This window comes from Pleurodeles waltl, chromosome 2_2 (genome assembly GCF_031143425.1).
Source record: "Pleurodeles waltl isolate 20211129_DDA chromosome 2_2, aPleWal1.hap1.20221129, whole genome shotgun sequence".
Lineage (NCBI taxonomy): Eukaryota > Metazoa > Chordata > Amphibia > Caudata > Salamandridae > Pleurodeles > Pleurodeles waltl.
Window position 1 is genome coordinate 39,356,637 of NC_090439.1, and position 13,675 is coordinate 39,370,311.

Below are 13,675 nucleotides of genomic sequence, written 5' to 3' on the forward strand. Positions count from 1 at the left end.
GTGTACAGACCGCTGGTGGACCTGTTGACAATGGAGGAGCGACATTTGATCATCACCTACAGGTTTGACCATGCCACAATCCAGGAACTGTGTACCCAGTTGGAGCCAGACCTGATGTCAGCAATCCGCCATCCCCAATTGCAGATGCTATCAGTGCTCCATTTCCTTGCAAGTGGGTCATTTCAAACAACAGTGGCCATGGCATCAGGGATGTCCCAGCCTATGTTTTCCAACGTGTTGTCCAGAGTGTTGTCTGCCCTTCTGAAACACATGCGGAGCTACATCGTTTTTCCTCAGGTGGAGGATTTGGCTACAGTTAAAGGTGACTTCTATGCCCTTGGACATATCCACAACATCATAGGTGCCATTGATGGGACCCATGTAGCTCTGGTCCCCCCCCACAGGAGTGAACAGGTGTACAGGAACCGGAAGAGTTATCATTCCATGAATGTACAGATGGTATGTTTGGCAGACCAGTACATCTCCCAGGTAAATGCTATGTTCCCTGGCTCTGTGCATGACGCCTACATCCTGCGGAATAGCAGCATCCCTTATGTGATGGGTCAACTCCAGAGGCACCGGGTGTGGCTATTAGGGGACTCTGGTTACCCCAACCTGTCATGGCTACTGACCCCAGTGAGGAATCCCAGGACAAGGGCAGAGGAACGCTACAATGAGGCCCATGGGCGGACTAGGAGGGTGATCGAACGCACCTTCGGTCTCCTGAAGGCCAGGTTCAGGTGCCTCCATATGACAGGTGGTTCCCTATTCTACTCACCAAGGAAGGTGTGCCAGATCATCGTCGCCTGCTGTATGCTTCACAATCTGGCTTTGCGACGCCAGGTGCCTTTTCTGCAGGAGGATGGTCCAGATGACGGTGTTGTGGCAGCTGTGGAGCCTGTGGACAGTGATGAGGAGGAAGCAGAGGAAGAAGACATTGACAACAGGGACTCAGTTATCCAGCAATATTTCCAGTGACACACAGGTGAGAACACATTCCTGCCTACTACAAGTACTTTCACACTTCTACCTCCATCCTGTCTGTTGATTTCAACCAGTATATGGTAACTGAGTTGTACATTTCCATTACGGTTTCACAGGTGTGGTTACCAACGTGTGTCATCTGCTTACATTCCTCATGGACTTGAGATGTGTGACATAGGTATGTTGACATTACATTTGAGAACAGATTTTGTCACTGTCATTGCTAATACACATTTTCAAAATCACAGACTGACTCCAGATTGTTTTGTGCTTCAAGGGTGTTTATTGAAGTGCTAAATGTTAGAGGGGGGTGGTAAAATGGTGAGGGGTGATGGTGGAGGAAGGTCCATGGCAGAGTCCAGTCTATTAGTCTCACAAGTGCACTGCCCATATGGGCATAGGAAGTGGAGCTGGGTCAGTTCCAATATGGACAGGGATACAAAGTGGGACAGTGGGATGACAATCAGGGTGGTCTCATTTCTTGGCGGGGGTCTTGGCATCGTGCTCTGTCCTGTTCCTGGATCTCAGGGACCGCTTGCGGGGTGGTTCTCCGTCTGCAGGGGGTGGGGTGCCGGTGTGGTGGTCCTGTGGCGGTGCCTCCTGTCCACTAGCGCCGGCGGAGGTGGTGGGCAGTTCTTCGTCCATGCTAGTGTCAGGGGCCCCTTGGAGTGCCACAGTGTCCCTCCTGGTGTTAAGTATCTCCTTCAGCACCCCTCCGATGGTGCCCAGGGCGGTGCTGATGGTTCTGAGTTCCTCCCTGAACCCCAAATACTGTTCCTCCTGCAGGCGCTGGGTCTCCTGAAATTTGGCCAGTACCGTTGCCATCGTCTCTTGGGAGTGGTGGTATGCTCCCATGATGGAGGAGAGGGCCTCGTGGAGAGTGGGTTCCCTAGGCCTGTCCGTCCCCTGTCGCACAGCAGCCCTCCCAGTTCCCCTGTGTTCCTGGGCCTCTGTCCCCTGGACTGTGTGCCCACTGCCACTGCCCCCAGGTCCCTGTTGTTGTTGGGGTGGTGGGTTATCCTGGGTTCCCTGTAGTGGTGGACACACAGATTGACGTGTCCTGGGTACGGAGGTATGGGCCCGTTGGGTGGGTGCTGTGCTGGTGTTACCAGAGGTTGGAAGGTCTGTGGTGGCCTGTGACTGGGTGTGGGGAACCGGCTGTCCCGAGGCCCACAATGGTCCGGGCTGGTTATCTGGATCCAGTTGGACAGAGCTGCTGTCATCACTGTGGGCCTCTTCTGTGGGTGGGGTAGAGATGTCTAGACCCTCCTGTCAGCTGACTTTGGGTAGTGGTCCTGCAGGGGTGTAAAAGCATGATTATTGCATCTGTGTGTGACATGGTGTGCAATGGGTAGGTGAGCGTGAACCCTAGTGCTAGCATTCCTGTGTGGGGGCTTGTGTGATGATGGTTGAGGGGGGTGTTATGGGTATGTGCAGTGGGCATGCTTTAGTGATGGGTGTCCATGCTTTGTTGTATCATGCAGGGCTTGGTGTTGGGATGGGTGGTTTGTGTTAGTAGTACATATGTGAGGAGTTGGAGTGATAAGGAAGGGGGTGAGGGTGGGGGTCTGTGATAGCATGCAGGTAGGGTGGGGGATATGATAGTTAAGATTTGACTTTCCAGAGTCCATTCCTCCACCGACTCCTCCGAGGCCCTCAGGATGCATAATAGTCAAGACCTGCTCCTCCCATGTTGTTAGTTGTGGGGGGGGAGCAGGTGGGGGTCCGCCGCCAGTCCGCTGTACCGTGATGTTGTGTCTGGAGACCACGGAACGCACCTTCCACCTCTTCCTGATGTCGTCCCGATTTCTTGGGTGCTGTCCCACTACGTTGACCCTGTTAACTATTCTTCGCCATAGCTCCATCTTCCTAGCTATGGAGGTGTGCTGCACCTGTGATCCAAATAGCTGTGGCTCTACCCGGACAATTTCCTCCACTATGACCCTGAGCTCCTCCTCCGAGAACCTGGGGTGTCTTTGCCGTGCCATGGGGTGGTGTAGGTGATGTGTGGGGTGGTGTATGTGGTGATAAGTGTGGTGATATGTAGTGGTGTGTGGTGTTTTGTGCGTGGAAGTAGTGTGTGTGATGGTGTTGTGTGCCTCTGTATGGTGCAGTTGTCTATGCTGTGCTGTCTCTCTGGCCTTCGTCTAAATTTTTGGTCGTAGGGGTTTGTGGGTGATGTGGGTGTGTGTTTTATATAGTATTGATTGTGTGGGAGTGGTGTGTGTATGTGTATCAGGTGTGTGTATTTCGAATTGTCCAATGTGGTGGTGTTTTGGAGATGTGTGTGTATTTTGAGCGCGGCGGAGTGTACCGCCAATGGAATACCGCGGTTGAAAGACCACTGCGTGGATTCGTGGGTCGTGATAGCATGGGTGTATTTCTGTTGGTGTGACAGTGGAGGTTTTGTTTTCGCCAGTTTATCACTGACCTTTGGTGTGGCGGACTTGTGTGGGTGTCTGAGTTTTAGCGGATTTCGGGATGTGTGTCATAATAGCTGTGGCGGATTTCCGCGGCCACGGCAGTGTGTTGGCGGTCTTCTGCACGGCGGTAAGTGGCTTTTACCGCCAATGTTGTAATGACCCCCAGAGTATTGTCAGTTATGGCGAATGAAAATATTAGAGTAGGGCCACAATTGTTTGGACCCCAATACAAAATACAACCATATATCAGAAAAGGCAAATGTGGTCCAGAATAGTTGCCAGGGTGAATACTGTAGCAATCAATCTGCACATAGAGGAGGAAATTAGGAAGAGGTGGACCAACCTTCAGGGTGGAGGCTGTTCCTTGGCTTCCAAGTGTGACGTGTGTTGCCCAGAGGACTAGTGTTGGTTCTTCCAGCCCCACCTTCTGCTCTTTGCTGGGAAGAGAAGGTCTTGCAGATCCTACATCCTGAAGGCTTGACACGAATCCCTGGTGGAATGGATACTGAGAAGCTTAACAAAGCAATGTCTCAGTAATAACAAATGTAATTCTTTAAACTTAACTTACTTGTAAATATGCCTTAAGACCCTTATCAAAACATATAAATCTAAAATTAATTCATCAAAATATCTTGTTTTATCCAAAATGCTAGTAACATGGTTGTGTCTTTCTTTTTTTTAACAATGAGCAAACTGTGTTGGCAGAATGTATATTGTACTCCATGAATCATCCCTTGCATTTCCCTAGTTTTTTTGTTTTGTGTCAATGTATTTATTTGTACTGAGCAAATACGTTCCAACTCCACCTATTTGCCCATGAAGGAATAGTGCTTGTGAGTGTTTTTATGCCTATTTATTTTCATTCATATATGTGATTACATATTGTAAATGTTTGTTCATTTTCACTGTAGATATTTAAAAAGGTATGTTTCACTCACATTTGAACAAAGTATTGTCACTGGTGAATCCAAATGACTACAACTTCTATGATGCCCTGATTTTGTCTTGGAAAATATTAATGCAATGTGATGTTGCTTAATATCTATTTTCTTCCAGATAGGCATATATGTCAAAGTGTCACGGTGTCATGCTATTTATGAAAATGTCATTTGTTGTGTTTATCTAGTATGTGGTCACCTTCTTTTTACTACATTGAATTGATGTAATTGCATACATAATCCGTAGTCTGTTGAAAGATTTCCAGTCATGTTCCGTGGCATGCTGTATATAAGTAATTTAATTTGAAGTGTTCATATGATGACCAATGGCATTCATTCAAATGAGTTGTACTAAATACTGTGTTTTAGCCTGCAAGACATTAGAAGGGTTTAGTTCTCAATTTTCCTCACTAAAGAGTTGGGTTGAATGCCTGGTACATCTACTGTACACTTTCAAAATAGCAGTTTTCATTTCACCCCATCTATTCAACATTTGTTTTTGAGTATGTATCTGTGTAAATTAACCTGCACGCATAATGTACAAATAAATCACACAAACACTAATTGCGACATTAATCATATTTTTACTTTTAGGTTGCTCCAGTTGTAGCTGAAGTCACATTTTAGGGACAACCTGTTATTTAATTGTTTGTAATTCCTATCAGGTCCAACACCCAGGGCTAGTGGACCTCTGTTTGTATATGAAGACACCTCCACTTTAGACAAGGATCAAACCTTCAGTGAGGACAGCACTCCTGCAAGTCTAGATGATGTGGAGTTGCCTGGTCCATCTGGCCTATCTGGGAACACAGCTCCAGCGAGTCTCTTGGTCCAAACCATCTGCCTCAGCCAGAGACAGGGAGGCCCTGCCACAACAGGAAACTGTTCCACCCACACCATTACGAACAACTGCACCCCCCCCCCCACAAGAGGAGATATTTATCTGGACCACCAGGGGAGGATGGGTAGACCTCCACCACTACCTCCAAGAGACATCAAACTTAATTTCTTCCAGAGTGTGTCTACATTCTTAAACTATTAATAAAGAAAATTATTCTCATGTTATATTGTATTTTCCAACAAGCCAGGCCCTCTCAAGTCAAAGTTGTGACACATGCACGGATATAGTGCTGTTCCGTAGTACAAAGGGGTAATGTGTTGACACCTGAAAACAGGCACACAGACTTGAGATGTACAAATCTGGTAAGCAGACAACTTGCACATTGATTGAATGGAACTTCTTCTGATAGTGGTAGACATGTTCCCTGGTGTGTGGTGGCACCAAGGCAATATGTATGCCATTAATTCCTCCAGGTACATGTGGTATGCCACCCAAAGCATGAAAATCTCCCTTCACTTTGGCAAAATTCTGATTTCGTGGAAACTAGATGAAGCTTTTGATGTCTCGTTATTGAAGAAAGGATTACATGTAGCATCCCATTGAAAGTTAGTTGTGACATGCCTCGAAATACTGCCATAGTGTACTGGAAAGTTCCTGTGGCCACAAACGTAAGTGTTGCTATGATTTTCACTTTTGGTGTAATTGCTGTTGTATTCCTATTATGAGGCAGAAGATCAGGCTCCAGCTGGTGACATAAATCCAAAATAGTTTGCCTATTTAATCTAAATTTATTTATGATATGCCTTTTCTCCATGGTGGCAAGGTCTGGAAAAGACTGAAGACTTGAGGATGTCGTCTTCTACCCCTACCTAGGTTCATATGCCTCCATTAAACAAAAACAAAAATCACTTAAAATGGACCTAGAATACTTGCATAATCAACCCACATCTCATGCCTTTGTAATAATACGTATCTTCTTGTAACATATATATATACATATATATATATATGTATATATATATATGCCTATGCCTATGGCCTAAACATGTTGGAGGGGAATCTTTTCTCCACAACTTTATTGATATTGACAGCAGTTTGGAGGAGTCCTGGCTGAAATGTTGATGATTATATGGACCTTCCAGAGCCCAGCTGGGACAGCTGCAACACTGTTTCCACATTCCGGATTTCACTTTGAATCATATATATATATATATATATATATATATATATATAGATATATATATATAAAAAACGCTCCACAAAGTTTTCCCCGGAGGGCGGCCGCTACGTCAAAGCGGTCCTGGTCGGGCTCCGAGACACCCAGAAATATTAAAACGAAACGCACTCCAAATACGAAGAGAACCAGGACACCTCCATATGCAAATCCAATGATTTATTCACAGCAAACAAAACAACACCAACGCGTTTCGGCAATAAGCCTTGTCCACGGATAGAGCATCATGTCACCATCTCATTTAAATATCTTAATAAAATAACATAGAAAGAGGACTGGTTTCATTTAGTTCACATCAATGGCGGCCATCTTGATATGCCCATTAAATATATATATACACATAGAGCAGAATACCAATACGATGCACCTTTCCTAATTTGACCTATAATTTTTCAAAAATATTGACAGAATATTCATTTAATAGCAATCTACCACATGCTATGTACTTGTCTCTTTTATCAAACCAACCAATTCATTCTAATTTCATATTACATTAGAAAAAGTCAATTGTGAAACAGCACCAAACATTATTAGTACTGCCCAAGTGGGCAAAATTGTTTTACCATGCTGCTCTCCTTCTGTAAAAAAAAAAATTGACATAGCTCTAGCCTTCCTCTCATTATTAGACCTGATGCAGTCCTCATCCTGTACAAGTGAACAACTAAAGAAAAAATATATGAAAAAGAAAATGTGACTCAACCTTTAACAATACCATTACTTAGAAATAAACTGAAACATACATTTCTATCCCAAATGTGCACTTAACTCCTCACTAGAATTCAGCCCCACAGGGTCCAGTGTCTCAAAATCTATAATATAACGTGACTCCATAATTCTTAATATTTGTTTTCTGTTACCGCCCCGTTTACTATATTTAACCTGGTCAATAGCCACAAATTTTAAAAGATTTTTATTCCCATCATGGTGGCTGGAGAAATGTCTCGCCATTGGATAACTCTTGTAGTTGTTTTTAGTCGCTCGCCTATGTTCTAATACTTGTTTCTTAGCAGTATGAATCGTGCTTCCTACATACAGTTTGTCACATGGGCATATTAGACAATATACACAATATATTGTCCCACAGTTATAGCTTCCTTTAATAATAAAAGCCTCATCTCTCCCTGATATCTTCAACTTTCTATAGCTGTTACTTGTTTTGCACGCTTTACATTTCATGCAACACGAAAATCCATTACCTGTGTTGCCCCTAGTGTTGCCCTCACAAGATGTATTACTTCGACACAAGTTATCCCTCAACGACCTACTCCGCCTAAATTTTATTTGGGGTCTCTCATTGATACACTCATTAAGCAGAAAGTTTATAAGAGACTTTAAGGACTATCAAGAAGGTTGCATTCTAACTTTCAATCGTAAATACGACCATATGTATAAAGACGAGATGTCTAAATTAAGTCTAAGAAATTTGGATACACTAACTACGCCCACAGAGGAACAAGTGGAGAGTGATGTTTCAGATGGCAATTTGTCGGATGTATCGGACACTGTATTATCCAAAGGTTGGTACCTGACAAGGGAATCGAGAGATCTAATTTTTTTAAACAATTTCGACTTTTGAATCAGGGACGGACAAACCAGTGCAAGGATTCTCAGTTTCAGAGGGGCAGCGGGAGTGGGCCCAGAGGAAAAATAAGAGGAATAGACAGGCAAAGAACAAGAGATGGAAAAGGAAACACAAGACCTTTGGGAGTGGTTACTCATGCTCGAAAGTAAATATCATGAATGTTATTAATTCATCAAGTAGAACATTGTCTAGCGTGGAAGAGAACCTCTTAGCCCTGGGTGTTTTGTTCTGCCAGACAGGTTGCTTTAATTATGCACAGACCAGAATAGATACTTTTAAATTTATTCGAAAATTGAAGTTGATGAAATGATACGAGACCAAAGCAAATAATAAGGAGAAAATGACAGCAAGATATGAATATAGCAATTTGTGTATCTCAGACATTGAGATCCTACATACACTTACAGATTTGTATGATGGAACAATTGTACATGAGGATCCAATTTTGAATTTGTATTTGTTTGGCCTACAGAGGTCATTTCAAGGTCTAGCCTCCCAACCATCCCAAAACTTTTGCCCCAACTCCCAACTCGTCCTCAACCCAGTTACCTAATCCCAGCCCTGTCCCAAGCACACTCACTTCCATGAATGCGCCCACTCACACAGACGCAAACACACACACACACAAATGCAAACATACAAACACAAGCATGCACCCAGCCAACATACACACACTGCTCCCACAACAACAACACCCGCCACCAAAACACCCACCACCACACCCATCACCACATACACAACCACCACACCCACAACAACCACCACCATAGATACATGCACCACCACCTCATCCACCAACATACCCAAAGGTACCACAAAATCCACTTCTACATCATATTTATCCAAGCACAGTCACACACCTGCATCTACATGCTCACAATCACCAGAATACATTTCACTGACAAAACCACACACATCTAAACATGCACAATCACAGACAAGCACAGACACCCCAATACCAACCAAGTACAAAAGCACACACTCACCCAATCACCACATGCCTTCCAAAACACACCCACTCAAACATGCACCATATACACCACATGCACATGTACAACAGACAGAAATACCCACTCCAGTTCTCTCTAGCTCCCAAACCCCATCCTGACCGACCCAAACCTACCCCAAGGATATCATCATAAAGGTGCCTGCTCTGCCCACCAGATGCCCCTTACTGTGGAGGTTGTATTAGGCAGTGTATTTAGGAGCAAGTTCCAGGCCTGAAGCCCACAATGCCCATTCTAGACAATTTGTGTGTTAGAAATATATATCTTCAGTTTTCATTCTGATTGAGAGAATTTTCACTTTTGGATTAAAATGTCATTTACTTTCAATACCTTTGTCCTGGTATTGATTTTAGATTATTAGCATTTGATTGTTGATAATGTTATTTATGCCAATGTGTGGCATGCACTAATTCTCATTTCTGACAGTGGCAAGAACAGGTATTATTTCTGACATATTTATATAGTGCATAAATAAGTGTTAGACATTTGTGATGGACGTGTTACTCTTTGTGCTAACATTCATCATAATACTGGACACTTACACCCATGTTTATATTTTTGTAACTTGAGAATGCAGGTGTGTTTATTTTAACATGATATATGTAAATAATAAACACATATCCATGGCACAGGGAAAATGACACTTCGGAGTTAAATTACATCTAATATTTGACAGAAATTGCACAGGACAAGGGGACATGTGACCTTAGTACATCTCTGACATGTTTAAAGTTGTTAGGTAACATTGGTTGTACATTCTGTGTAAGTCCACGTGTTGCATTTTGTAGTGCAATTACTACATTATGTTGGATTACTGTAGTTACAATGATGTGTGCTGTTTATGAATCTGATATGGTAGTTTTTGGTACATGATTACACACACCTGTACAGACACATTTGTATTTATTGGTTGTTGTGAATTTTTGTGTAGGTGTCCATTGGCATCAAGGCAGTTAGTACCGGTTAGGTTAGTTTTAAAGATATATCAAGGTGGGTTTCTTAAAGTTTTTCTAACTACCACATCACACACACATATGCATTACGCATCATTGTACTATTGCTTGCAAGTACTTTTTTTAAACATGTACGATTCCAGAGCTAACATACACAGACAATTCTGATGATGGCAGGGGGAACAGTGACTTACCTTTGGTTCTGGCGAAGAAGGGGTTGATTTTGGTCGTGGTCCAGTAGCAGCAGAAAAGGTCGGACTTGCATGATCAGGTTCATAGTGGCAGGAAAAGGAGAAAGCTGAATAATGGTAAATTTTTATTCTTATATCCCTCTCAATCCAGCAACTTGGCTATGGAAGCTTAGCTGGCACAGTTACATCAACTGGAGGCACATTGTAATAGGTCCGGCAGTATAAGTGGCTGGAGTCCTGCCACCAGCCGCTTTTGTCTATGGACTCAGTGACTTACCTTTGGTTCTGGCGAAGAAGGGGTTGATTTTGGTCGTGGTCCAGTAGCAGCAGAAAAGGTCGGACTTGCATGATCAGGTTAATGGTGGCAGGAAAAGGAGAAAGCTGAATAATGGTACATTTTGTTCTTATATCCCTCTCAATCCAGCAACTCGGCTATGGAAGCTTAGCCGGCACAGTTACATCAACTGGAGGCACATTGTAATAGGTCCGGCAGTAGAAGTGGCTGGAGTCCTGCCACCAGCCGCTTTTGTCTATGGACTCATCAATATGAGTATAGAATTCTGGCAGTAACGGAGGTACATCCAAGGACTTTCACCAATAGGACCACCAACATTTAAGCAGAGTCAGCAAACTGCCAAGGTGATGGGTGGGAAATCTGATGGAAAATCAATGGCTGGACCGATTCCACCAAGATTTAAATCACACAAGTATGTCAATTACTCAGTGATGCAGGTTTGACTTCAAATGCAGACAAGTGGGAGTTCAATAATACTGAATTTCTTTGGCCATATCTTTTGTAATGGGGGCATGATGCATGATCCTGGAAAAGTACAAGCTTTGTAAAATGCTGACCCCCCAAAACATGTTTCAATGGTATGTTATATTCTTTACCTGGCCAGTTACTGCTCAAGATACATACATGAGTTGACAAAGAATTTTTTTTCTTTTCAATGGTCACGAGAGTGTGAAAAGTTTTAAGAGAATGAAACATGAGATTGAAAATGCTATGAAAATATTGTCCTTTAATTCAAAGCTTCGCACAGATGTTGGGGTTGATGTTAGCCTGATGGTGTTAGACGCTATCCTTGCACAGCATAGTGGACACCCAAATGCTACACAACATATTGTGGCCTAGGTTAGTAGAAGTTTGTCTCAATCAGAGCATGGGTACTCAGAACCTGAGAAACAAAGTTTGACTGTGATATGGACTTGTGAACATTTCCATGTGTTCCTATACGGAAATCCATTTATTCTGGTGCCTGATTATCAAGCTTTGCTGACCATTTTTGGCAATCCAAATGCCATTGCATTGAAGTATGGGGATTAGGATTGCAAGAGTACAAATATACAATTGTGTGTCGTCCAGGAAAATATCAGAATCCTGCTGACTAATTTTCAATTGTGACTATACAAGTTCACAGTACTCCATCCAAGATAACTGAGGCCTACATTAATTTTATTTTCAAGTACACCACCTGCTGTGTAGTTAGCCCAGATTGTCACTGCCAGGAGTCATGATATTGACCTGCTGGAAGTTAAGACATAATTACAATTCAATAGTGGAACACATTTGACCTCTCAGTAGTGATGGTGCATACCAAAAATACAAAAAAAAAATTATGATTTGCCCATAACTCAGAACGGAGTTGTATTGCAAAAATTTCAGAGAGTCTGAGAGAAAAGGTGATTGACGTGGCTCACAAAGGACATCATGGTATTGTTACTCTCCAAGACTAAGTTTGGTTTCCATGCTTAGATGACAGAGTTGAGAAGAAACTCAGGGCCTGTCACATATGCAATTGCCTGTCAAAGTTACTCATTTTTCTCTTAACATGTCAGAACTCTTTAAACAGACCTGGAAGAGAATAGTCATTGAGTTTTTTGGTCCACTTAATAATGGACATCACTTAATGGTGAGTGTTGACAAATACTTATGTCTTCCTTTGGTTGAAGATCTTGCAACTCATGAACAAGCAATCAACAAACTTGATGGCATCTTTGAAACATGGATATAACAGCCATTGCAAAGTCTTACAATGGTCCTGTAAGACGTTAACCCAGGGAGGTCCCTATTCACACCAGACGGTTTTAGGATCCCTTATGCGAGATAGGTACAAGTGGGTTTGCACAAATTATATTTATTGAAGTGTTCTCTTGTCTTGACACATATGGCTTCACACTTCTTAATTGTGTTTTCTTTATAGTCCTTTATTTTTTTGATCTCCTTCTTGTTCGCTTTCAGCTGATTCCGGTTGTCAACACTCAGCTGCATGGAACATAAGGAGGGAAGAGAAAAGACCAACGACAGGTAATCTATTGATCTGAAATTGTGGTGATATATATATATAAACTTAATAATACTGGGGAAGGGTAGGTGAAGGTCTAGTGAGGAGGGTGAACACTTAGGGGGTCATTGTGACCCGCCAGGGCCACCGACCACGGGAGCACCGCCAACAGGCTGGCGGTGCTCCCACGAGCATTCTGACCGCGGCGGTTCAGCCGCGGTCAGAAGCGGAAAGTCGGCGGTCTCCAGCCGACTTCCCGCTGCTCGGGGGAATCCTCCATTGCGGCGGAGCGCGCTCAGCCGCCATGGGGATTCTGACACCCCCTACCGCCATCCTGTTCCTGGCGGGTCTCCCGCCAGGAACATGATGGCGGTAGGGGGTGCCGGGGGGCCCCTGGGGGCCCCTGCAGTGCCCATGCCAATGGCATGGGCACTGCAGGGGCCCCCGTAAGAGGGCCCCACTGTGTATTTCAGTGTCTGCAATGCAGACACTGAAATACGCGACGGGTGCAAACTGCACCCGTCGCACCCCTGCAACTACGCCGGCTCAATTCTGAGCCGGCGTCCTCGTTGCAGGGGCATTTCCTCTGGGCCGGCGGGCGCTCTTTTGGAGAGCGCCCGCCGGCCCAGAGGAAATGTCTGAATGGCCGCCGCGGTCTTTTGACCGCGGTGCGGTCATTTGGCGGCGCCCGCCGGGCTCAGAATGAGCCCCTTAGTGCACAATGTAACAAATATGTGCTTAGACACAGTGTAATTGCTCAGGTGCCCCAGCCAACATGCGCCCTGTGAATTTTCTTGACTGCCTAACTGCCCCCTCTCTTGTCTCAGCCGTGCAAATTTCCTGTTTCCTTTTCTGTCTCTCCCCACTTCCGTTTTCCCCTTTTTAGTAATGCTGATGCGGAGCCCTGTAATCTGGCACATACCTGGGCTGGCCACATCCCTCCTGGGTTCAGGAGTTGTGTAGCTCCTCGATGTGACTGGTTCCTCTGGTGTCCTACTCGCACTCCTGACCCGTGTCTCCTGTCTCCACAAAGGCGCCTGCTTCCTCGTCCTGCTTGCGGTTCGTGTCGCGTTCTCTTCCAGCGTCTCCCTCACAGTCTTGGTCCGCGTCTCCTCCGTCTCGCAGGCGTCCACTTCCTCTTCCTGCTTGACGTTCGTGTCATGCTGTCCTCCGGCATTCCCCTCGCATTCCTGATCCGCGTCTCTTCTCGTCTCTCTCGTGGCCGCTTCCTCTTCCT